The 27793-nt window shown below is 35.2% G+C and overlaps 1 long non-coding RNA gene across 1 annotated transcript; it reads right to left on the reverse strand.

Moving 5' to 3' along the window:
* Nucleotides 1-8356: 8356 nt before the first annotated feature.
* LOC148044364 (uncharacterized) lies at nucleotides 8357-23699 on the reverse strand. Its single transcript, XR_015697574.1, has 3 exons — nucleotides 23556-23699; nucleotides 20250-20488; nucleotides 8357-8431 (listed from the first exon to the last, which is right to left on the reverse strand). It is a non-coding gene; the product is annotated as an uncharacterized LOC148044364 (long non-coding RNA).
* Nucleotides 23700-27793: the final 4094 nt, after the last annotated feature.

Below are 27793 nucleotides of genomic sequence, written 5' to 3' on the forward strand. Positions count from 1 at the left end.
ATGTGTTTAAAACAAATAATTATAAAATTCTTGTTCTTGTTAGTTAGGAGGAGGAGGCTATACAGAAAAAACAAATAACTCTTATGTGCTTTTCTTTTCTTTTTCTTCATTAAAGGATTAGAGGTAGGATGTGTGGCAGCTCCCTTCAATTTTCTGTCCAATTTTGGTGGCCTACTTCTAAGTCAGAATTAGAATTTGACATATTTCCAAAAGTTGCTTCATACATTCATTCATTTTGCAAACAAGGACAAGTATGGTTTGATAGATGCCTTTACAAAAATCCTCAGATTTTAATGGCTGCTTGAGAATCACATTCAGATTTGTCACCTACTTTGTTAGATTTTTAATGACATAACAAGTTTGCTATTTCACCCCTTTTTCCATTATGGCAAGAACAGAATTATTGTGACTGCGAAATATTTTTAACCTCAAATGTTGGCATGCCTAAGAATGCGTGCAGTAATTAACTTAATATTAAATCTTTTACCCTAAGGTCTTATTCAAGGGGTCTTTAAACTCTACAAACCTGGACATCAGAGACCCACATTTATGTCTTTAATTTTACTGAATTTTACTGATATCCTGCCTAATAATAAACTCACAGGGCAAAGGCTGCAAATGTAATATGGAAGCAGATGCTCCAGATAATAGTAAATCTCATCTTGTAAATTGTGAGGTGGTCTCTAAAATTTGTCCTGACTTTTCAATCTCAAGCAGTGCTCCCTGTGCAATTTTACACTCTAATTCAGAAAGCAGAAAGTGGACTTAAACCTGGGTTTCTCCCACCTCAGCCTAGCAGCTACTACACTATATTAACATTAATGTCATTGTTTCCACTATCAGCATGTCTAGATATCTGGTGCTTGGGGCCATTGGTGGTAAACCAGTGATCAGCAATCCTTGGGAAATCATATTCCCCAGAGCTTCTAGTATTTCAGTAACAACTATATCTGAGAAAACAGCTGGGAAAACAGAATTTTGCCTCCCTTCCTAAGGATGACAATAAAGTGGATGGAGAGATTCTTTGTTTTGTGACAGCATGAGTAGGAGGATAAAGATGAGTTCTTGTTCAGGATGGAATAACAGATGAACCACAGAACATTAATTTCAGCAGCACCTCTAATTAAAGTGCAATTCTACCCTTGATTTTCACCTGCTGCACAAGATAGATTCAGTAAATTCTTTTGTGCTACATGAGCATAAATCCATGCATCTGTCTACCATTTATAAACTACCTAACAAAACTGAAAATGGGGGGGGGGGAAGGTATCGCATTTAGATGTAGTAGCAACATTCTCATTGATTTACCTCTGTTGACACTGTATTCCTGTATTTCAGTTCCTGACTATTAGTAATTATTATGCTTATATGATTTTTGTTTCTCTAAAGCAAACATTCCCTTTACTGGGAACCAGGTAAGGCACTCACCAACAAAGTGAAAACATTCATTGTCCCAAGAAAAATCAGCAACAGTCTGCAAGAGAGCTCATCTACTTTCTCTGCTACTAAGTTTTTGCTCTTCTGGGGAGAATAGAATAGAATAACAGAGTTGGAAGGGACCTTGGAGGTTTTCTTGTCCAACTCCCTGCTCAGGCAGGAAACCCTACACCATTTCAGACAAATGGTTGTCCAACATCTTTTTAAAAACTTCCAATGTTGGAGCATTCACAACTTCTGGAAGCAAATTCCTGATTAATAGTTCTGTCAGGAAATTTTTTCTTAGTTCTAAGTTGCTTCTCTCCTTGATTAGTTTCCATCCACTGCTTCTTGTCCTACCTTCAGATGCTTTGGAGAATAGTTTGACTCCCTCTTCTTTGTGGCAACCCCTGAGATTTTGGAACACTGCTATCATATCTCCCTTAGTCCTTCTTTTCATTAATCTAGACATACCCAGTTCCTGCAGCTGTTCTTCATATGTTTTAGCATCCAGTCCCCTAATCATCTTTGTTGCTCTTCTCCGAATTCTTTGTAGAATCTCAACATCTTTTTTTACATTGTGGCAACCAAAACTGAATGCAGTATTCCAATGTGGCCTTATCAAGGCATTATATAGTGGTATTAACACTTCATGTGATCTTAATTCTATCCCTCTGTTTATGGAGCCTAGAACTGTGTTGGCTTTTTTGGCAGCTGCTGCACACTACTGGCTCATATTTAAACGGCTGTCCACTAGGACTCCAAGATCCCTCTCACAGTTACTACTATTGAGCAAGGTATCACATATACTGTACTTGTGAAATTTGTTTTTCTTGCCTAAATGTAGAACCTTACTTTTTTCACCATTGAATCTCATTTTGTTAGGACAGATGGCAACGAAAAGAAAGGAAAACTGTGTAGCTGCACTTAATAAACCATTATTATTTGATCTTCAGTAAGCAGGGAACTTTGGTTATTGTAACATAACCACTATTTTCAGTATCTAGCAATAGGCTGGCTCCAACCATAATCATAGTATAAGAACATCCATTGAATTCATAAAAATACCAGTGTAAATACTATCATTTTAGTGGGTAAGCATGGTTAACTCTTCACTCCAAATTTAGTTCAGGTAATCACTCTAAAATATCTAGATCCTGCACAGTTCTTTCTCTGTTACTAATTTATCGTAAGAACCAGTGACTAAAAATAACCTTAAACATTACCTATTTGATTTAGTTGAGCCTTCTCTTGGAGAGTAACTTTTGCTAGACAGTCTATTGTTCGTGAAGGGTTATAATTTGTTCATCTTTTTGAAAAGCTAAAGTCCAGAAAACATGAAATGGAGTGAGGGAGAAAGCTTTAAAATAAACTGCAGTACTTTAAACCCTTTTGTGTCTGGTGCTCTTTTTTAAATGCTATTGCTAATATGTCTCTTAGCACAAAAAGATCTCTTTGCAATTGTTCTGCTATTCTCAGAGGTGATTTTACTTTAAATAAGGAGATATTTTAAATGCATTAGGAATAAGATAGATTATAGACTACTGTAACTTTTTTTGAATTCACAAAAAAGGCATTTGTGTCAGCAAATAGTCATGAGTACAACTATGTTTTTTTTGTTAAACTGTTCATATTTTTTTCTATTAGCTTATAAATGCGTAATAGCAACTGTATCCAGACTAGGCCCTCCGTCAAGACACACACATGCGCACGCGCACACACACACACACTTCCCATAATCTCCATGACTATTGTCAATTGTTTCTTTAAAACGATAGTGGTTGTTGTATTAGTCTAAAAGCCAATGAAATGGAAAAGTTATTCTACAGCAAAGTGCTACAATCATTGTACATACATACGTGCACAGAGAAAAATAAACATACTTACATGCATACTTTTTCTCATTGATCCCTAGGACTGGACATTTAGAAACTTTATGTAACAATAGCCTTTAGAAATTGTCCTAGATCCCTGGATGTAGATTGAATGTCCACATATGGAGAAGCTGCACATTTTGCTTATTCAACCAGACCTTTGTACAAAAGTTATGTTTTTTTGCACATATAGTATGAACATGCTTGGATTATGTAGGGTAATAAATGATTCATTGCTTCCACCAATTTCTAAAATTATAATGGAATCTATAACTAACGCATGTATTAAACACAATTATATTTTAAATTTAGAAGAGAAAAAAAACAAACTTTTAAATGTAGCACTTCTGCAGGACTAAATTAATTTTCCATCCTACAAAGAAAAAAAATAGACTTTCACATGAACAGAAAATTCAGTTCCCATTTTGCCTGTTTTTTAAATTCTGTCTATATATATATATATATATATATATATATATATATATATATATATATATATATATATATATATATATATATATATATATATATATATATATATATATATATATATATATATATATATATATATATATATATATATATATATATATATATATATATATATATACACACACACACACACATACATATACACCTTTCACCCTGGCCTGGCTGATAAGGAGTCGAGCCCTGCAGCTCAATGGTTAACACATCTGCCTAAGAGGCAATAGAGCACAGGTTCGATTCCCAGCAAGGGTATGGCTAGCTGATGAGAGCTAAATAGCTTGAAATAGATCTATACTAGTCTCCCTTTATTTATTTATCAGCACAAATATGTGTGTGTGTGTGTGTGTATATATATATATATATATATATATATATATATATATATATATATATATATATATATATATATATATATTTCAAAATTTTTTAGAAACTCTTCTGTAGGTGTGGCCTGTTTTATGGGAGTGGCTTGCTGGTTGTGACCAGGTGGGAGTGGCTTGGCAGTCATGTGACTGGGTGGCGTGGCCAACTTGTAAAATGTGGTGAAGCACAGTTAACAATGCTCTAGCTTAGCAACCAAAATGTTGGCTCAGAAACTCTGGCATTTGAAGCAAGTCTTAAAGCTGTCAAGTTACAAAACCCTTGGACCTTTAAACCTTTAGGAAATCCCCCCCCCCCAGGGGTGTTCAAACTTCCTCCTCCAGTCATGTTGGCTCAGGAACTCTGGCATTGAAGCACGCAAGTCTTAAAGTTGCCAAGTTACAAGACCCTTGCACCCCTAACCCTTTAGAAAAAAATCCCAGGGATGTCCAAACTTGACAGCTTTAAGACTTTAAGGTTTAGATAGGACATTTAGAGGCAGGCGGGGGCGTTTGGTAAGCCAGCCAATCAGTGAGCGGCGGGTGGGGCAAGCATGGTGCGGACGGGTAGTGGGAGGGAGCTGGAACCGGTTCTAAACAGCATGGTAGATTTGTGGAACCTCTTCTATAGAAGAAGTTAGAACTGGCAGGAACCCACCCCTGATCCACCTATACTTATAATTATCCAAATCATCAACTCCCTTACCTTCACTCAAGCAGCCCACTTTTCTTCAATCAACCACTTTTCTATAAGAATTCAAACAACATATGACGGTATGTATGACCTTCAAGACATGGGTGAACTATGCAGGGTGCCTCACTGTTGTTTATGTTAATTGTGGCTGCTAAGGATTGTAATTCTGCATTATCTGAAAAACCATGCACTGCATATCCAGGCAACAAATTTTAAGAATGTGGCAGTTGATAGCCTAAATATTTTAACACAGGTAATGGTGAAATGTGAGTGACATGCATTAAGGATCATGCAAATTTTAAATAAAATAAATATCACTGATAAGGAAATCTGTTCATTTAAAAAAATTAAAATAATTTAAAAATACTTTAAACTTTGCTTTATCTTGGTTTTTATATTTTTATTTTGTTATACTTGCACTAGTAAATTTTAGTCTACCGTGTCTATCACCTCCACCAGCAGAAAGCTGTAAATAAGTCTCCCTTTATCTTTTCTCCCAGTTTATTTTTTCCTGATCTTTGCAGTCCTCATTTCCAGCTGAAGCCAAAGCTGAAAAGTGTACAATTGCATTAACAGGCATTTTTTGATCCAACCCACCTTTCTCCTTGTTTTCTTGCAATCTTAAAGGTAAGCTTCTCAGAATCAAAATAATTTATATTGTCTAATTTTTTGCGATTTCATTGGATCATTGGAAGTAAGATTAAATAAAAATTGTTAATGAAAATATTTAAGATACCCAGATTGAAGCAATGGTTGAAGCCACCATGGTAGAAGCTGGGAGACCATGAATTTACTGTATATAACATTTATTGTGCCTCTTGGCCAGTCTCTTGCACTCTCACACTTAGGAAGAAGGTAATGGACAATTACTTCAGAACATTCTGCCAGGAACATTGCATGGACTTGCCCACAGGCATCCAGAAAGAATCAAAGAATGACTTGAAGATATTAAAAAAAAGGTGGGGGGAGAATACATACACACAGACACACAAATATATATGTATTTTTTTTAAAAAAATAAAGCTATACTGCGTAAATAAGGATTTCCCCATTCCAGACAAAAGACAATCATGTGGACAAGTTTTGCAGCAGTTAATATAAAAAAGGCAGAAAAGAATAGGTTTACTCATTCACAACTTTAGATAGACAAGTCCCAATTTCAAATAGAGCACTCCCAAAGAGAGAAGTTAAATGAACACTTAATCATCTTAGAGATAATCACATTACCTTTGTTTAGCATTTTAGATAAAGATTATGTTTCAGTTCAAGCATGACACATAGATGCCCTGTGCATGCAGGAGGTGAAATCATGTCTTCATAAGTGAACCATATGACCTTTTAATTTGACAGTCTGGAATAAATAGCATCTTAATTAAGGAGCATATTTTGACATCGAGTGGTTGAGATCCAGAGTTCTTCATGGATGCAACAGGACAATGGCAGCTTTTATGCTGGCATTCAAAGATGCCCTTGAAGACTACAGAAAAAAGGATTAAATTAAGCAAAAACAGCTCAGTTTAGAGAATAGCACCAGCAATCTCCGCAAATTAAAATACTTAACATACACTTATACTGATCTATTGGATCCCAAGCAACTATTTGTTTGGGGTGAACAGGTTGGGAATGGGAGAATTAGGGTTGATCAACTGTGTTATTTCTAGGAACAGAAAAGAATTCTTTTTGCCCTGAGGAGAAACACAAAAGAAAAAGAAAAAAATAATTTAATATGTTGTTATTGTTGTTGTTAGTTGCAAAGTTGTGTCCGACCCCATGGACAACATTCTTCCAGTTCTTCCTGTCCTCTACTATCCTCTGGAGTCCATTTAAGCTCATGCCTATTGCTTTGGTGACTCCATCCAACCTCGTTCTCTGTCTTTCCCTTCTTCTTTTGCCCTCGATCTTTCCCAGTATTAGGCTCTTCTCCAGTGAGAATTGAATATAGCATATATTAATGTACCATAGCATTTAATATAGATGAATGTTCTTATATAACCATAATTCATCTATGTATTTTAAAAGCCACGTATTATTTTAATATTCTATTGAAGAATTCAAGTATTTAATCAGAAGGACTTAAGATTCTTTTTTTGCACAACTTTAGGTGACTTTATTTATAAGTACTTAAATAAATAAAATATAATCAACAGAAAACCATAACTAATATAAAAGTGTACTGAATGCATCCATACTTTCACATTGTCCTCATATGTTTAAACTTCAAGCACATATATTTGAAGCCAGAGATGTCAATCAAGATTCTTGTAAGATATATAAGGTCACTAGACTTAAATGTCTAGTTGGTGTTCTCTTTCAATTTGATGAAAATATACAGCTTTCTGCTTGTTTTTCAAAGACAAAATCATGAAATTCTCATAAGGGTGAACACAGGTTTCTTATACTTCTTGCAGTTACAAGACAGCTGTGGGGGTTATATTACTATCCAACCTTTCATTGTGCAATCACCCCTATAGCAGTCAGTCAGCTCAGTAGAAGACTGCGGAAATGTTTCTTCCAAGGAACCCTTTTTCAGATTAGGAGATGTTTGCATGTTAGATAAATCGAAAAATGTTGTTTAATAATTAAGCCAACTTAAAATGAAGGAGAGATAGATAGATACATGAAAACACTCTGCAATGGGATAGTAAAAGTAGATTTCTTTTGCTAGGGAGAAAACATCTGGGTACAATATTACTTGAAAATGGTTCTCTCTTATTATTTTGATAATTTGCAAATCCGAGAAATATAAAGTTGAATATTGTGAAATCCTTTTATCTGGTTACCACAGGTGGAACTTACAACAGACTTACAAGTCTTACAAGGTTTACAAGAGACAATTTGATATAACCCAAATATATCCTTATTTAGTGGAGATATATTTTTTGCTCAAGCATAACCCCCGTTTTTTCTTGTCACAACTTAGTTTATATTTCTCCTCCTTAAAATGCTTTTTATCCTGGAAATTTATAGGTCCTCCACAAACTATACCTTATATCTATACAAGCTTTGATCTGAATATTTTGAATTTCATTACTGAATTGAATAATTGAATCAAATACTTTTGAATTTCTTTGAAGATGTGATGCACTTTTCTTTATGTATATGCATACTTATTTAATACAACTGATTCTTGAACTGAATTTCATATCCAAATTGAATGTTCCAATTCAGTTGCAAAGGGGATTTAAATATTAGCTGATTCCCTATGACTATTTAAAATTGCATAGTGGAATAATGTACCTAAATACCATAAATGTTTAGACATAATTTTGATTTTAATTTCTAAAGGTATAAGCATTCAGATATCAAAGTTTGCTGATAATAAATGTTAATTTTCTATAAAGCAAGTCTGAATAATTAGAATATTCATATTTAAAAGAATCTCTTTACACAGTTCACATGCCCTCTTTTCAGCAAAGGTATAATTGAGTGAATTGCATTGGGAGTACCAGATTAGTTTTGTTTTCAAAATGTTTGCAAACACACACTTTGATGTACGCAGATACGAATCCTTCCTTACCTAAAGGATGACGATGGGCCTTCCACATCTAAAGGATTGTGTGATGGGGCTTTGTAGCAAAATATTACCATTTGCAAGCATCCTAGAGTTACAAACAAATGTGGGGGGAAAAGTTAAACATGTCTCCAAAAGGGAAGGGGAAAATGTAAGACAGAAACAATCGAATAAGAATAGCAAACTTAGTTATTCTATAAATGCTGAATAACCTTTAAGGGGAAGAGATTAAAAACTAGATAGAGGAAAAACAGAATGGAAGGTATGATATATAGTTATTTTTGGTCTGTTTTCTAGATCATTTCCCAATTCATGTTGATTAGTTATTTTTAAATATTCATTGGAATAGAATGACCGTTATACATAAGTATCAAAAGAAGTCCAATAAGAACTAAGCATGATCAATGGATTTGGGAAAGGGGAAAAATAAAGCTAGAGGAGGAAGAAGTGAAATATAACTGAGTAGAAGTAGTCTTCAACCATTCATTTAGCAATGGTACTGAAAAAAGTGACTTACAACCAGTTTTTGCACTTACAACTGCCAGTATTCCAACAGTCATGCGATCAAAATTTAGTTGCTTGGCAACCAGCATATATTTACAAAAGTTGCAGCATCTTAAGATCATATGATCACCATCAAAATTTAGTTGCTTGGCAACCAGCATATATTTACAAAAGTTGCAACATCTTAAGATCATATGATCACCATTTGCAATCTTCTCAGCTGATCTCTGGCAAGCAAAGTTAATGGGAAAAGATTGATTTGTTTAATGACTGCATGATTCACTTAACAACTGCAGTGATTTGCATAATGGCAATGGCAAAATATTGGGTGTGACTCACTTAACAATTATCTTGCCTAGCAAGGAAAATTCTGATCCCAATTGTGGTTGTAAGTTGAGGACTACCCGTATTTGAAATCCCAAACCAAAGCAGTCCAGATTGCAACATTTGCTACATGAACTCTTATAAGGAAGCATTCACTATATAAAAAAGTATTTTAGTGACACCTAAATGATATACATCTATTTTATCAGCATTATTCTATAAATCTTGTAGGGCATTCCATAAAATGTAATGGAAACGTCTTTCCAAGACACAGATAAAAGAAACACAAGTTTTGCATTGACATAGCAAGTCTAAACTACAAAGGTAAAAACCTATTTGTGATTATCGCATGCTGTTGTAAATAGCATTGAATTCCATTGGTCTGAGTAATATATAAAAACGTATTTTGAAACTGCATTGACAAGTAGCAATCACATAGAATTGGGTATGCAGCTTATTTATTAGTTTCATTCAGGGAAATATCCAGCATATTTATCTACACTGCAGTTGCTTCTAGTTTCCTTGTATAAAAATATGTCTTGTACAACCCCTCAGCTGTTGACAATTAAAAAATACTATGAAATGTCAACAATGAACCATCTGTTATCAGCCTAATGGAATCAGGGCACCAAGGGCTTTATTTTTGTTTTGATCAGGGTAAGAAATCTTATTTATTAAGGCTTCACATACTTCAGAAATTTGGAAGAGCTGCTTTCAAACTACAAGAGACTAGCTTTAGACATCTCTACTGTTCCTTAAATCAATCTGTTATTTTAAAGTTCCTGAGCAAGATTAAAAAAGTATTTTAATCAATTTATTGCTTCATATAATTTTTGTTGCGCTTGTACGTTGTTGTTGTTTTTTCAGGCTCATGCAAAAGCTAGAAAAGAAAGGCAAAGTGCTTTAATGAGTAATACAGTGGTGCTATACTCTTGCTTAAACAAGGTCAACTCTTCTTTCAAATAGTTTTTGATGCATGCAGAGTTCTATTTTTACATTACTGCATATTAGTATGGCATTTCTTCAATAGTCTCTCAAAATTCACATAGATTATTTTAGAAAGAATAGTGCTACATTATGTCAACTATTGCTTTTTTAAAGAACGGACATTTTATTAGTATAGTATAGTCTTTATTGTCATTGTACAAAATAAATACAACAAAATTGGTTTGGTTATTAACGGAATATTAACAGAAACAAGTACATATTTTCTACAATTAAGACACGTGTAACAATGGCACTAGGGAGTCTAGTCCCTTTTAGATATTTTTTGCCATTTTGTTTACTTCATTACTCCAGACATGGTGGCATGTCTTAAAGGACATACTTTCTGAGATCCTCCAATCCAGTTCTACTGGAAACAATGATACTTTAATCACCAATTATTTGTGTTATGTTGTAGAGTGCAATTCAGTTGCATAGCAACCAGAATATACACACTTTTGACAGTGTGATTTTTTTCAATTACGCATTATTCAAACCTTAAATTCATTTTTCCCCACTTTAAAAAAGGGTTTTTTTAATAAAAGTCTACATGGAATGCATGTGAATGGTTTTCATTCATCAATTTTGCAAACCATTTATCCCAGATTGCTGCATTTTTGTACATTATTTTCCCTTGTATACACAATTTAATTTTGGTCACAAAATACAAACTACAAGCTTTCTTATATTACTGTTGACTAGAGCAACACATCTATCAGAGGATAATTATATTTTAATTCTTATATCTGTTCAGCTTTGGTTAATGGTGACTGGGAGTGGATGAAATATAACATACAGCATATCCAGGGGTGGGTTCTGGCTGCTGCTACTGCCAGTTCACTCATGGACGTGCTGCATGTGCTTGCACGCTTTGCGCACCTGCTTGATGCGTGCATGCACAGTACTAAAAAATGCTTCTGTGCATGTGCAGGAGCAAAAACCAAAATGGCGGCACCATAGGCACCGCCGAGAGAACCAGTTCAGGGGCGTGGCAGGCCGAGTTACTACCTACTTGGCCAAACCGGTCCGAACTGGTAGGAACCCACCTCTAAGCATATCACATAGTGTATCTTGTAATATCTTATTAGAAGTCTCAGATCAAGGCTAGATAGTCCAAGTATAAACTCAGCAGAAAGCTTGTGGAAACCTTCCTTGGTATCTATAAGGCTCCCCATCCATCTGATTCAATTGGAAGTAGTTTAGGGGTGGAGAGGGTGCAAGATAATCATTTAAAAATAATAAGCATAGTTAAAAACCATCTGTAGCATTTCTCTACTTGTGGAAATATTTTTTCACCTCAGAGTTACCAAAAGCTTTCTTAGAAAATAAAAATAGATAGATTTCTTTGGAACTGTCGATAGATAGATAGATAGATAGATAGATAGATAGATAGATAGATAGATAGATAGATAGATAGATAGATAGATAGATAGATTACTAAATAGGTAGGTAAGTAAGTAGGTAGTTAAGTAAGTAAGTGAACATCTTGAAGGATTAGTGGTTGAATTACCTGATCTCGCCTACAACAAATTGAATGACAATAGAGATATAGAACGACTAGCATACTGCTCTCATCTAATGGATGCCCAAATTTTTGCAGTCAATTTCTACTAGCCCTATGGACAGAGTAGCAATCAGCAACCATACCAGAGAAATATTTGGTTACGGCTATGCTTTCCCAGGTAGCCATTTTAGACGAAACAGATTCTTTATGGTAACCACTTTGTGAGTTTATCTATAATGTGCTTTCAAAATTCAAATCCTTCCTCTTATCTAATTGTTGCCTACCTAAGGTATATCTGAGAAAACTACTGCCAATTAAATTTGACAGCAGTGGCTAGACAGATGAAATATTCAGCTGACTCAGTATACTAGAGAGCACAGCAGTAGCTTGGCAAATAGTTCTAAGCCAAATTTTCACCCTCACAACATTAAATTATATCCTAGTAAATCATAAATACTTGTGTCTGATTTTGTCTGAATATTAGACTTAAGGAGCTTTTTGCACAGTACCTTTAAACAAAATGTTTTGTAACAAGTAGTCTAAATTTTCAGTAGTAATTTTTAAAAAAAGCAGAGTTATTCCTTAAATAAATTAACGCATTACTATGAAAAAATCCTTCCACCAACTAAAAGAACCTTCATAAAATAATGGGCAATTTACAGCATTAATTTTATGAGTTGGCTGTTACTTAATGGGTTTTATTTTTAGGGCGAGACACTAAGAAATATAGTAAATCAATCTTTTAAATTTCAAAATATGTCAACAACCTTATTTATTTTCTGCAGTGATGTACATGTTGCAGTTTAGTACAACTAGATATCAAACATAAGGAGGGATATTGTACATATGCACAACATGTTTTCAACTATCTTTTTAGAAATAGTCATATCAAAGAAACTTTGTTCAGTTTAAGTCCTTTACAACCTATTTATTATTTTCCTCCAAACTGTTCTAGATATCTCCAGATATACTGACAAACTTATTGTGCTGTTTCTTTTCAGAATAATTAATTTAAAGCAGGGTGTAGAAAAGAAGAAATAGTTAGTCAAAGAAAATAAACTCATGAGATAAAGAGAAAAATAAAAAAGGCAATATGGCTCAACATATAGATTTATAGATATTAGCCTCCACTGTTTATTCTGGATTCACTCAATTGAAGATTTTACATAATATTTTTTAGAAAAGAAGAAAAGATGTAACCCAGTTTACTAGGCAGTCATATTTTACATGTAACAGAATTCCTGACTAATGAAAAATATGGGAGTACTAGTCAAGTTTGACATAAGAGCAAACTTGATTATACTGACTTTGTGCAAGTTGGGATCCTTGTAAGCCAACATATTTGTGGTCATACCACCATAACTAGGAGCTATGTGAGGACATATATGCAGGGTGTCCATAAGAAATCAGCTTCGCTGAACTTAATAGGCTTTATTTATTTTATTTATTTTATTTATTTATTGGTCTTGTATGCCGCCCACTCCCAAAGGACTCCGGGCGGCTTACAATAAAAAGGGGAAGGGGATAAGTAGACAAAACAACAATTTAAAATACACAACATTCATAGTTACCGTGGGGCTGGATACTTCAACAGCCCCCCGGCCTGCTGGAGCAGCCAGGACTTAGTGGCTTTGCAGAAGGCCGGGAGAGTAGTAAGGGTCCGGATCTCCACGGGGAGCTCGTTCCAGAGGGCTGGAGCTGCAACAGAGAAGGCTCTCCCCCGGGGGGTCACCAGCCAACATTGGCTGGCAGATGGGATCCAGAGAAGGCCTAGTCTGTGCGATCTGATCGGTCTTTTTGTTAGCCTTAACTTGTTCCACTAATTGCAATACTGTAAGATTAAAATATAACAAACTTTCAGCATTACATATGTTTTCATTGTCTATTTTAGGTTCTGCTAAAAAATCCTGATTGGTACAAAAACTTTGAAAGCATTCCAAAGCATAGTCAAAAGTAACTTTATTGAGCTCAATGTGTGCATTTCAGAAAATATTTGGAAGCTATACAAGTACAAACACATCACTGATATTTTTCAAGATCTTAATACTTTTCAGGCTTCAATTATGAGCCTGCTGAAACTGCTATAAAGAGTCAAGTTAATAAAGTTAATCCAAATTAATTTAAACCTTAAAACACCTACAATATTTTTCAGGATCACATAAAATCCTGAAGAAAACGTAGCTGTTTTAATGAAGAGCAGAAATGCAGTGCTTGCACACAAAGTTTAAAGCACTTCTTCCTCATCATTTTCAAAGCATCCACATCTTTCTTCCCAAGATACTGGATCAAATATTTTGGATTTAAAGACTACTAATATATATCCAGCATTATTAATGATACAAAAAGGGTTAGGGTCATTAAAAACAAACAAAAGGCAGCCTCATTTTGTGACTTAGTGGGATATTTGCCTTCTTCCTACTTTTTCTAATATGAAAGAAAGTGGTAAAGATGAAAGGCCAATCAACAGAGATTACGGAACAGCATGCAGTACTCTAAGCCTTAAGTATCTAAATTGTCTAAAAACCATTATCGAAACTATTAATGCAACAGAAAAGAAAGTGTATTTATTACACAATTTGAGAGATATTGTATATAAATAAATGCATGCATATGTGGATATGTATGTGGATATGTATATATGTGTGGGTGTATGTGTTCATGTACTTATGAGCTTCATGCACTCAAGCTTATTTTATCTCCTAGCTGATTCTATTTTATTTTGGATTGTGGACCTTCAAAGTCAAGTTCTGGTCTTAGACCAGGAAATATTGCTTCCATGGGTGAGCTACTGTTTAATGGCAAAGCAACAGTCTATCTATCATGTATTTCTCCATTATTTTTTTTTACTTTCCAAGAAATAAATTTTAATTGTGGACAGGTAGGTGGCCAGATTTCACCAGACCATGCTTTGCTCCACATTATTGTTTGCCATGTGCAAGACCAGGAAATTACAAATCAGAATTATGTCAAGATATAGAAATAGGCATTATGAAAGAAAAAAACCTAGCAGCTGATTTCTGATGAGTGCTTTCTTCTTCTAGATGAAGATTTTTGCTTGGTTCTTTTGATTCCACTCCACTGGATCTTTATAACTGATATCACTACAATAATTTCCTAATAGTCATCCCAACAGAAGTGCATTAAGATTTATTTTTAGAAAGTAATCTCATTTCTTCTTTCCCTGCCCCCCCCTTTCCCCTCCCTCCCCTCCTCTCCCCTCTTCTAGGGATCTTAACTATATTTTTGTATGAAAATATACATGTGCATGCATGTGTGAGAGAAGAAAGAAATGACAGCAAAACTGTCTTTTCCAAAGCCACTGAAATTAATCACCCTTATAATAACAGATCAGGTACATACCATAATAATAAATCATTTTTTTCACCGCACCTACCAGTATGCCTGAATCGTGACCTGAAAATAAGGCAATATTCCATGTTTATTTGTTAGCCTCTCCAATAAATTTATCATAAACAAATTAGTATGACAGAAACCCTATATTTAATTAATATTTCTAAATCCACTTTTCCTTTTCAAGAACCCAGAACAGCAAGGTTAAGTAACCTAGATAAAGTAAACAAATTCCTTATCTATATTTATTCTATATTTAATTAAATTATCTTTTTGTTTGCTTACTCTTTTAAATTAAAACTAAATCAACAAATCTTAAACTTATTTTGAAAAGTGTTTGTAAAAATGATTTTCTTATGGTTGCACTGAAAAATTACAAAAGGTTGTAAGCATTGGTATAATCTACATAAAAATGCACACATAATCATTGTGGAATAGACTAGGAATTTATCTAATGTAGTTTTATGGTTTCCACAATCTGCCAACTGCTTGCCTATTGAATAAAATGTACTCACTCATGCCCTCGTCCTTTCTCGCCTGGATTACTGTAACGCATGTAGGGGGCTGCCCTTGAAGAGCACCCAGAAGCTTCAACTGGTCCAGAATGTGACTGCGCGGGTTATCATGGGGGCACCTAGGTGCTCCCATGTTACACCCCTTTTAGGCGGCCTGCACTGGTTGCCGGTTGTCTTCTGGGTGCGATTCAAGGTACTAATTATGACCTTTAAAGCGCTCCATGGCTTAGGTCCAGGGTACCTACAAGACCACCTACAGCCACCAGTAGCCTCCCATCGTCCAGTGCGATCCCACAGAGTTGGCCTCCTCAGGGTGCCGTTGGCCAGACAGTGTCGGCTAGTGACCCCCAGGGGGAGAGCCTTCTCTGTGGGAGCGCATTCCCTCTTGAATGAGCTGCCCCTGGAGCTTCGTATAATCCCCAGTCCTTCTGACGCGCCCTAAAAAGTTGGCTTTTCCAGCAAGCCAGCCTGGCCTGAACAAAACAAAATAAATTATTGATCACTGTTAATTTTAATTCGAATTTTTTTAAAAAAAATGTCATTGTCAATTTTAATTGGGTTTGGGATATTCTATTTAATTTTTTTAAACTTTTGTATTATGTGCTTCTTTTAATGTTGTATGCTACCCTGAGTCCTTGGGAGAAGGGCGGCATATAAATCTAATAAACCTAAACCTACTCTTGAAATCAACAGTGAAACTGAGATTGAATGTAATATTACTGAAAAATATTATGTTACACTGTTACATGACATTTGTTAGTGAAAAACTGATAGAGCAAGAAGATGATCAACATATCCTACCAGATTTCAAATGGTGTTGAAGCTAAAGTGAACAATATATACTATATAGAGAATTGTTTCAGCCATCAAATAGCAAGTTTAAATCTAAAATACACCCAAATTGCAAAGAATTTCAAATCCTGGACAGGTTAATTCACATTTACCACTATTACTGTTTAATAAAAATGCATATAAAAAGTTTTTTGTTTGAGGGGGATTCAAGGTGCTAAATTAATTGCTATCATCAGGCCTACACACAAAAACTCATGAAGCATACAATGAAGTTGTATAAATGAATGAATCTGCATTACAAAATTTTCTTATCCCAATATACAAGCTAAAGCAAAAGACAAAAAAATATGCATGGGTGGCCATTATGGTATACTTGATAGAACTGTTCATATTTCTTTTATAATTCCAGAAGACAAACCTGTAAATAGCATGATATTTTTTATCCATCATACGTCAAAAACCTTGCCTTCTCATTGCTTACACAATTAGATTTGCAAAAAAATGCAGGATTTGAAGAATGTGAAGACTTACTGTAAATGTTAAAGGCAGCCAAAATTGAACTGTATCAATCCAATTAAGACAATCTATTGAAACAGCTCCTGAATGCATTTTACTATGACATCTGCTAGATGTTTTAGAGCCCTAAAAAGTGTGTGTGTGTGTGTGTGTGTGTGTGTGTGTGTGTGTGTGTGTGTGTGTGTTGACTTTGGATCTGGTTCGGAGCTTTTTGGCAAATTACCACATCTTGATATCTTGTTTTCATTTAAATGACTACTAATGCTATAATCAGTTTCTCATTTGTCTCATTTTAGCTTCTTTCTTTTTAACATTTTGCTGAAAATTACTATATTTTCCCCTATACGATCTACTTTGTTGCTGTAGACTGAGAGGTTATGATTTATTACTTGTACCATCACCAGACTTTCAAAATAGGTCAGTCTGGTGAAATCTGTGAACCAAAATTCTCCTGAATCCATCTGCCATTTGAATTAGTTTCATCCAGAGTCCTCACAAGAGAGGTAAAGAGATAATGTACTCAAAGCCTCAATATGCAGCACAGTATCTACATGAGGAGGAATAGGAAATAGTGGGGGTTGGGCATCTACCTGAAAACAGAAGCAATTCTGGGATCAAAACATGGTAATTGCTATTTTTGCTTACCACCTGTCATCAGAAACATTCACGAGTATAACTTTCACAACTCCAGAATGGAAAGAGAAGCAAGCTGCAATTTAGAGCACTGTCATTTGGGCAGATATCTTCTTCAGTTACCAGTTCTACAGTGATGAAGGCATAATGAAATGTAGCCATGATTTCCTGTCCAACATAAATGGGCCATAAATGGCATACCAGCTGAAGCTGCTTCCACATATTGTTCAGGTTTAGGAGTTAGGGAGGATACATGCTATCAAAAGACCTTCCAAGTCACTTGAATGCCCTTGAATGGAGAATTGCAAGCCTGTGTCCAGCAATTACCACGGCTAAGAGCTACTGAGGGTTTTGTAGATGATAGATAGATAGATAGATAGATGATAGATAGATAGATAGATAGATAGATAGATAGATAGATAGATAGATAGATAGATAGATATAGATATATGGTCAACATTTACATCTTACTATGGTTTATTCTAGGTTAGTTTCTTTCTCTAGCCTCTAACAGTCTCTAAACACTAATTTACATTTTCTACAACATTTTTATCTGGCCTTAGATGATAACAGGATAATGATACGTTCGCCTCCCCCTCTGCCCTCCCCCTCCCCAGGTTTCTTTGGTTTTAATGTTTGATTTTAACTTTTTATGTTTTAACTTAGATGTAACTATAAGCCAGCCAGAGTTAACCTATAGTAAGATGAGTGGCCAATAAATTTTATAAATAAGTAATAAATATTGATATACTTTGCCCCAACAGATGAATAACCTTCCCAAGCCAGCCAGAGTTACCCTATGGTAAGATGGGCTGCTAATACATTTTATAAATAAATAATAAATATTGATGATACTTCTCTCCAAAGATGGATAACCTTCCCAAGCTATTTCATATATATATAAAAAATAAATGGAAATGGGACAGATTCTTTAACAATCCATACTGGAACAACTATGCTATGTATATTGGAAAACCTAGGTTGCCATTACTTTTTGCTGGGCTGTCACAAATGGACATACCAAAATAAATGTTTCACGGTCTGCACTAGCTTTGTTTGTAAAAAAAAATAAGAAATTAAATCATCATTAATAATACTCTAGGGGAAAGGAATAGATGTAATGATTGGTTGGTACAATAGTCTTAACGAGATCTGATTACTGAATATCTATTGTATTAATTAGAAATAATATGGACGAACACACTGAATTGAATTGCGAAGTGCTTATACTGCTGAATGTTTGTCAATTTGAGGAAAAATTGAAAGAAATTCTCTAAAGAGAACTGTTGGGTGTGATCCAGAAAAGATTCTTGAAAACTCAAAGAGAAGGATGTATTCTGGAATATGTTATGTTGTATATGATGTACAGATGGTCCCCTAGTGATCAAAAAGAATAAAACATCAAAAGTGTTATGACCCAGAGAAAAGGTTACTAGTCTTACCTCAATTTCTATATGCTCCCTTATCTCTAAACTAAGAAATGGGTTAAGAGATGAATGGTGCATGCTTATATTAAATTCATATCAAATACTGCAAAGGTTATATGAATTTAGTTGCCTTAAACTGAAGGTTGGAAGTAGAGAGAAAAATTGTCCTGCTATTTCAAAACTTAAGCTCGTAAAAAAACTTCAGATGAGGAAGACAACACAATTAAGTATGCTTGCCAAGTGAGCCTAAGAAAACAAAATGGCTCTTGATGACTATCTTAATGAGTTTCTTAATAAGGGAGAAAAATAAACAGCTGTTTTTGTACTGTACATTCATCAAATCCTATGAATGCATAGGAACCTCTGTGATATTGTCAGCTCTCCCAGGTAAACCACACAGGAAACATAACTATGTGAACTATTCTACTTTATTGTAAGGCTACATTAATAGAATCACAGAATCTTGTTAAGTCTAAAAGTACTAATACGGCTTCCATTCTCTAGAACAGCAGCGGGTGATAAGGATGTCACCCTGTCTCCTAGCCCCAGTGGCTTTGGTCTCAGGTGTTGAGGTTTGTTATTTGTTTAATCACCCTGCTTTCTTTGTTGATTTTCTGTCCATTAAATTATTTTAGTCTGAGCTGCCTGTTTGGTTTAATTTTTTAGTTGTTTTAATTGCTTGTCTAGTTTTAAACACCTTCTAAATCACACTAAAGTTGGGCGGGCAAAATTTAAATAAATAAATAATGTATAAAACAAACAATCCCACACAAATAATTATTATTGATCATTCATAAAAATCCAATGGTTGAATTGGAATTGGGAAGACTTATATTCTCTCTCTCTCTCTCTCTCTCTCTCTCTCTCACACACACACACACACACACACACACACACGAAAGCTATTCTACACATTGGTAATAAGGAAATTCTGGTAATAAGAAAAATGTAACAAACTTGTATCAAAGTTCAAATACTTAAGTGCCAATTATGACCTTAGTCAAACCCAGGAACATAAAAGATCTATCAACAATAACTCATAAAATCACTATAAATAGACCTCTGCAACTTTACAATGAAGTTGTAAAGTTGGCATTCTATAGTTAGTAAGGGCGATTTATTTGAAAAGAAATGAGCATATGTTTGATAATTTTCAAGCTCTGAATGAATATTTTAAACTCACAATTTTCTTAGATACCTTCGACTACACAATCTTGTAAATCCTTATTTGGAAGAGCCAAAGATGACAGCATATAAACATACTTAAAAATGTAGAAGACCAGTGGATGAACAGTGAGTTTGGTTTCTTCTCAAATTACTAAAAACATCAAGGATATTAAGAAAGGCCCAGGGTACCTGCGAGATCACCTACTGCCACCGGTAGCCTCCCATTGTCCAGTGCGATCTCATAGAGTTGGCCTCCTCAGGTTACCGTCGGCAAGACAGTGTCGGCTAGTGACCCCCAGGGGGAGAGTCTTCTCTGTGGGAGCGCCTTCCCTCTGAAATGAGCTGCCCCCAGAGCTTCATATAATCCCCGACTTCTTGTCCTTCCGACGTGCCCTAAAAAGTTGGCTTTTCCAGCAAGCCAGCCTGGCCTGAACAAAACAAAATAAATTATTGATCACTGTTAATTTTAATTTTAATTTTTTTTAAAAAATGTCATTGTCAATTTTAATTGGGTTTGGGATATTCTATTTAATTTTTTAAAAACTTTTGTATTATGTGTTTCTTTTAATGTTGTATGCCGCCCTGAGTCCTTGGGAGAAGGGCGGCATATAAATCTAATAAATCTAAATCTAAACCTAAACGAACTTTTCATTTTGCAATCTGAATTTTATAATATACAATTTGTTTTACTAATGTTTTAAAGTGAAAGAATACCAAATCCAAGCACTAAATATACAGTTCAATTACTTATATTCTTTCTGTGAAAAAGAATCTGTTAGTCCAAAACAATTATTCATTATTAATAGTAGTGTTCTTACTAATCTCTTTCCTATTCCTGCTGCATTACCCTTTTGCCCGGGATACTGTGGTAGGACTAACTACTTTTGGAAACTTTAATTTTCCACTAACTCCTACGTATATAAGCCAACCACAAGAGACATGTGTAAAATAGTCAGGAACTTGGCATCTCTACCTCTTTGTAATGTTCAAAGTGATCAAAGCACAGTACATTCAACATTGTTCTGACCAGTACATGGGTGTTAAAATAGAATAGAATTCTTTATTGGTGTGATTGGACACACAAGGAATTTGTCTTTGGTTCATATATTCTCAATGTACATAAAGAAAAATAGAATACATTCATCAAGGCTTCCAGAATTCCAAGAACTTGATCCACATTATTTACTATGGCTGGAACCAATACTTTAGTGATTCAGCTTACAATTGCATTTGGTTTTCTTCTTCTTTTTTTTCAGCTACATACTACGGATTCATATTCAGTGTGCAATCAGCTTCTATATCAAGACCCTTTTTACAACTTCTATTTTTTAATCATAAATGCTGAACTGCCTTTACATTTGATTTGTTCTTTCTGGGTGAGGAACTTTTAAATTTGAGTTATTTTAAATTTAATACTATTATTTCAGCCCATTTCTCTAACTTATCAAGAGAGTTTTATTTCTATCTTCTATGATATTAACTATTCAGTTCAGTTTTTTGTTCTCTTCTTTTAGCTAAACATAAGTTCCTTTAAACCTCCATGGGTATTGCAAACTTTGCAATAATGGTCAAAGGAATTTCCAATGGCCATAAAAAAATCAGTATGGAAAAACATGGCCATGTATCACAGACTGACCATCCCTTGGCAATATGTTTACATTTTGGCTGCCTTTTACATTAGGTCAGAGAACAATATAGAATATAGAAAAAGGCGTAGACAGTAAAACTAAAAGTAAGAAAAAATCTAGCAGATAAAGCTGAGAAAAGATAAGCTGAACAGAAAACCACACCTCATTCCAAGGAGTTTAAAGGTTTAATTCAATGCTTATCGAAACCTTTGAACTGTATTAGAAAGAACATTTTCTGTGGAACAACTTTTAACTTTATCATCTTTACTTTGCTTGGGGCAAGTTCATTAATATCAACAACTATTCCAAATATTCTTTCATTCAGCTTCTGTAAGAAACAAACACATACACACACACACAATTTGTCTTACAGAAGCTGAATCTATCTATCTATCTATCTATCTATCTATCTATCTATCTATCTATCTATCTATCTATCTATCTATCTTCTTTAAAAGAACATTTTTTAAAAAAAATAGGCAATTAAAGTGAACATCTTTTTTTTTTACAAAATATGTATTTCCAAAGACACTGCTTACATTAATTATCCTTTATACCATTCACTGACTAATCTTTTTAATAAATTAAAATTCAACTCTTGCTATTCATCATAATGGAAGTCCAGTGAGACCATGGTGAGCTAGAAGTCCCTGTCTGAGCAGAACAATGTATACAGCAGAATGCTGGAATGTGATCAGTAAAATCTCTCTCGAGAAAAGAGAGATTGTGACATTGCCCAAGTGCACTTCTGACAGCCATTCCTCATGTGTGGACTGCAATATTATTATTATTCTTTTTTTTTGCAGTTGAGTAGAGTTTTTACAACACAGTGTAGTTTTTGCAGTTGACTTATGAATTGAACAGCTGGGAGCTAAGGGATTTCATCTAAGATCACAGTCATAATACAGCCTTTATGGACAAAAAGAGTGATTGATCTAATTTCTTAACCAAAATTCTTATTTTTTTCCTGCATTTGAAATATTAAGACCCTTTGGAATGATAGGCTTTTATTGTATTCACTGGATGAGTTTCCTTCTCACAAAAGCAAGCTTTAAATACCAGTTTAAGGATTTGAGAAAATGTTATTTTGGGGCATAAACAGCAAAAGTAGGTTTAGAGAATTAAAAAAATGGGAAACTGTAGTTTCTTTGTTTTGGGAGAGGAAAAACCATAAGAATCCTATTTGAAAGAATGTTTTCAACATTTTGTTTTCTGCCTCAGTTTACCTGCCAATAATAGAAGCATCATATAATTTGGTGTACATCTATTTTTATTTATTTCTTAATTAAACATCTAGACTGCCCATCTCATCGAGGCTACCTTAGATGGTTTTCTGGTACCCTCAAATGCATTAACTTTACAAATACCAATATTTGTAGACACAACCACTCAAGAATTGTACAGGTTTCTAGGATACTCAGGTTGAGGAAGTATACTTTAGATCCACTTTCTTAACAAGTTTTCTTCAATTTTATATATAGTTGCCTTTCCCTGTATCTGTCTTGGAAAGTTTAAAGCTTGTATTGTCTGATCTGTGGTGATGCTGAATTTTAAGGCAATATGGAAATTTATTTCTAGCAGTGAGGTGCAGAGCAGGTTCCAATTCAAGAATTTTAGGTACATGGCAATAAAGACTCAGCAAGGAATAACAGGGGAATTTTTAACTTTCTCTTCCATTTATAAATATATGACTTAGATGCATCTTCTATTGAACTCAACAATGCAATACCAGTAGAGCTACTACTTGGTGACTAGCCCCATCATTACCAGTTACAAACATAGAACATAACATATATCCTGAGGCTAGAGATACTTCAGCAAAGCCACAAATAAGAAAACAAATAAAAAGAAAGGAAAAGGAAAAGACCTTAGTATAAAAATCAGTCTTCTAGTTTCTTCAACATTCAATGTTTCTTCCAATATCCATAAAATGATGGCACATCATCTATCTTCCCAGCAGATATAATTTGTCCTTTCTTTAGCTTTAGATAAGCATGTTGCATTTTTTTGTCCAATGCATTTTAAAAACGTAGACATTGCCAGCAACCCTTAATGAAGTAGAGAGGTATGGAGGCATGATGGAAAAGGAAGCCATTAATTCACTTATAGCACAGTATCAGTAAACAGAAAATGTAAGAGACAACAATACAACCATGATCTGGATAGCAGACGGATGTAATTAGCACTACTCCATTGGTCAATATACAATAACAATCAGACTCCTGTCCAGGTTCACAACTATCATAGTTCATTACTCATGAAACTCATGAATGGAATTGAATGGAATATGATGCCATCAGGCCCAGTGGCTGCCTTGTCATTAGACACCCTCAGTGACAGTGGTCACTCCACGTCCAAGCAAGCATTTACAGTATGTTTCTGTATGTGGAAGGAAATATGATTTGACTAGCCAGCCTCTGGCTAGTGGATTATTGTTGTTAGTTGCAAAGTCATGTCCAATCCATCATGACCCCATGGACAACATTCCTCCAGGCGTTCCTGTCCTCTACCATCTTCTGGAGTCCATTTAAGCTCACGCCTACTGCTTTAATGACTCCATACAGCCACCTCATTGTCTGTCATTCCTTTCTTCTTTTGCCCTCAATCTTTCCCAGCATTAGGTTCTTCTCCAGTGAGTCCTTCTTTCTCATTAGGTGGCCAGTGGATATGGGAGGAAAAGAGGAAGTCAAAGAGTACATACCCAGTCAAAGAGTACATGTTTCCATGGGCCATGGCATATTACTCAGTTTTATCACTGCTGGAGTACTTCTCAAATGGATGGGCATTGCACATTGCATAGTGAATAATTTCACTGCTGAGGAATTTAGCAATTTAATAAGTTAGAATGTAATTATATATTTGCTTTTGATGACCAATAGGTCAGCAATAAAAGAACAAAACAGTAGAAAAGCTGTGGAGCTTTCCAAATGTCTTCCTTCAATACATACATTATTATAGATTTGGAAGGAAGGAAGGAAGGGAGGGAGGGAGGGAGGGAGGAAGGAAGGAAGGAAGGAAGGAAGGAAGGAAGGAAGGAAGGAAGGAAGGAAGGAAGGAAGGAAGGAAGGAAGGAAGGAAGGAAGGAAAGAAAGTGATTTGGGATGATGAAAGTTATTGGGATGAATGGAAGTTGTAATCCAATGTGTGTTGAGGGACTAGGCTCAGAACAGTGGTTTAGGCAGATAAGTCCTTACCTACAGGAATAGCTAGAGGCAAAGAGACCAGTAGCAACTAATTTCATTCAATGCAATATGTGAAAATATCTGCTTTGAATTGAAATAATGTCTTTTACATACATTCCTTTCAATACTGTAATATCAATATCTAACATAAAATGACCCCTTCCTAAACTAATCTCTGTGAAGCAGCTGTTCCTGTAAAAGCCCAATTACTATTATACTTGCCGTATTAGATATTTCTATGTTTTAATGATCGTGCACCAAGGCAATTGGGGCTTTTTAATAGAAGTTTAAAACATAGAGAAAATGCCTATGGTAATTTGTAAGAGGAGTTACTCAGACTCCATAATCAGTAGCAGCAGGGGAACGCTAGTGTCATGCACATAATACTGATTTTTTTAAAGTCTATAATTGCAATAGAAGACTTTTGGGGAAAACCCTATGCAGTTAAAGGACTGGAATTCAAGTCGGCATTGGTTTTATTCAAAACTGTGGCTCTCGAGAGGTGATTGCTAAATTTGATCTTATCAATATATTTTTTCAGTACTGATTATCAGGCTGAAATTTCAAATATGGTGAGAAACCCAGGAAGCTATATAACTATAGAATCAAAACTCATACTCATGAAATGGATATATGGCTGTCATATTCTGGAAGGAATTGGGTTTTGTAAAAGATTTCTCTACCAAATTTAGAATCAAAAACAAGACTCACATTTGTGGGCATGCAAGATCTATTGGACACATCTTTTCCAACTTACCAGACTAACCAGAGCTTTTGCTATTCAGAAACTCTTTTTACATCATTAATTGGGCCCTTGCCTGTTCTATCAATTCCTTCTATAAATCTATCACGTTAGGACATAGGTTGATATCTCATGTAGACCTGAATATCTATTATTTCCCTTAACTCTTGCCATCTAGTGGGATATAGGAAGTGTGCCTTTTCCATAGCAGCCCCTGTTCCATGAAATATCCTACCACCTGGCATCAGGCAGGCCTTCCATCTTTCAGACTGGTAGAAAAATATGAAGACCTAGCTGTTCTGCCAAATATTAGGATTAGATCTGGCAAAGAAATTGTTGGGTGTTTGGATGAAGGATGGTTGAGGAACCAATTTTGGTTGCATTGGTGGAGTGGGGCTGTTTTTATTATTATTATATACTTTATTCATTAAACATGAAACTCAGTCAACCGAACATTCAAAAATGCATCACAAATACCATTAACTGGTGCTAATGGTTGATACTGGTTGCTGTCAGTATATCAAACAATTACCTTTTTAAAATAAATGATGTTGGGGGGAAAGGCAGTTTTTTGCAGTTCTGCTGATGTTATTGCAGGAAGCTGCAATTTGTTGATGTACCATATAAATATCTTGGACATGGTACCAAATGCCCCAATGACAATGGGTATCACTGTTACATGTTTCATCCATAATCGCGTAGTTTCGATGGCCAGGTTGCGGTATTTCATGATTTTTCCCAGTTCTTTTTCTTCGACTCTGGTATCTCCTGGTACCACAATGTCAGTAAATTGAATGTTTCCGTTTTCGATAACTGTGATATCTGGCATTTTTTAAATCCCTGGTTGTTTGTTCTGCTTGGTAGTAATATTTGATGATTTCTTGATTTTCTTCGGTTGTCCAAGTTTTACACTTTGGTTCCAGACGCTTTGCAGTTGCACGCCCTGATTCCATGACAGTAACAACGGAGCCCTGACACGGTCCTTGTTGACCCGGATGATGACTGATCCGATGTGGAATTTTGTTGATTTCTTCTCATCATTAGTGATGGCAAGTGCCTGGTTTGATGGTGGTGGTAGTGGTGGTAGTGGTTGTTGTTATCTCCCCAGAATTTTGTATCTTGCTGGGTAGCTATGTAAGTCTTATAAATAAATATATTTCCATGAGCAGAGATGCTCCGGCTAAAGCACAGAAAAAAGACACGATTCTTTTCTGATCCATCTAGAGTAGAACATTTACCTAAAACAAGTTCTAGGTAATGTCATCAGTGCTACTGAATGTGATAAGTGAGCCCTGATTGATTTTATAACCATTTCTGCCACATGTTTATGAGGATTATCAGGCATCCAGGTCATAGTTGTATCAAAAGTGGTTTTTTATTTTGAAAAGGCAACTGGGCTGATTTGTTTGAGGAAAGAGCAAGACATTTTACTTCCTATATCCTGGAAGCAACCTAATAGAAGCAATGTAGAACTAAGGAGAAATTTCCTGACAGTGAGAACAATTAACCAGTGGGCCTGCTTGCTACCAGAAGTTGTGGGTGTTCCATCACTGCAGGTTTTTAAGAAGAAACTGGGCAGCCGCCTATCTTTGAAATGGCATTGGGACTCCTGCTTGAGCTGGGGGTTGGACTAGAAGACCTCCAAGGTGCCTTCTAACTCTGATATTCTGTTAAACATGGATGGCCTCATTTTCTTGATGCCCTTCATATCTCTTGATCTTCAACATACATCTAAATAAACTTCATGATGGTTGAGGAATTAAGGGATCTGAAACCCCAAACCTCTATCGTGCATTAAATTAGGGTAGATATTGAACTGTCAATATGGACAGAATGAGAGAACCAGCATTAGTGGTCTATGAGTTTTAAATCATGTCACTATAGTAGATCCTGAGTACAGAACAAGATAGTTATAAAGATGAGTCATACTAAGCTGAGTGCAACTGATCCCTACAAAGATCAGAATTGTTCAGGCAATGGTTGCAGCCACAGGTCTTTCCTATGGCAATCTATGAAAGCTGAAGTTGTAGTTTGAAGAATCGGGACACAACGTCAACATTATTATTACAAAAAAGCTATTATTTCTTCCAGCAGCACATTATTTTCTTGCCACAGGCTGCCCCACAACTCACAATGTCACAGCTGTCCTTAATGCCTGGCAAGGTGTTTTTCTTCAATTTT

This window comes from Thamnophis sirtalis, unplaced genomic scaffold (assembly GCF_051295495.1).
Source record: "Thamnophis sirtalis isolate CommonGarterSnake01/CBP01778 unplaced genomic scaffold, rThaSir2_p1.2 scaffold_8, whole genome shotgun sequence".
Taxonomy (NCBI): domain Eukaryota; kingdom Metazoa; phylum Chordata; class Lepidosauria; order Squamata; family Natricidae; genus Thamnophis; species Thamnophis sirtalis.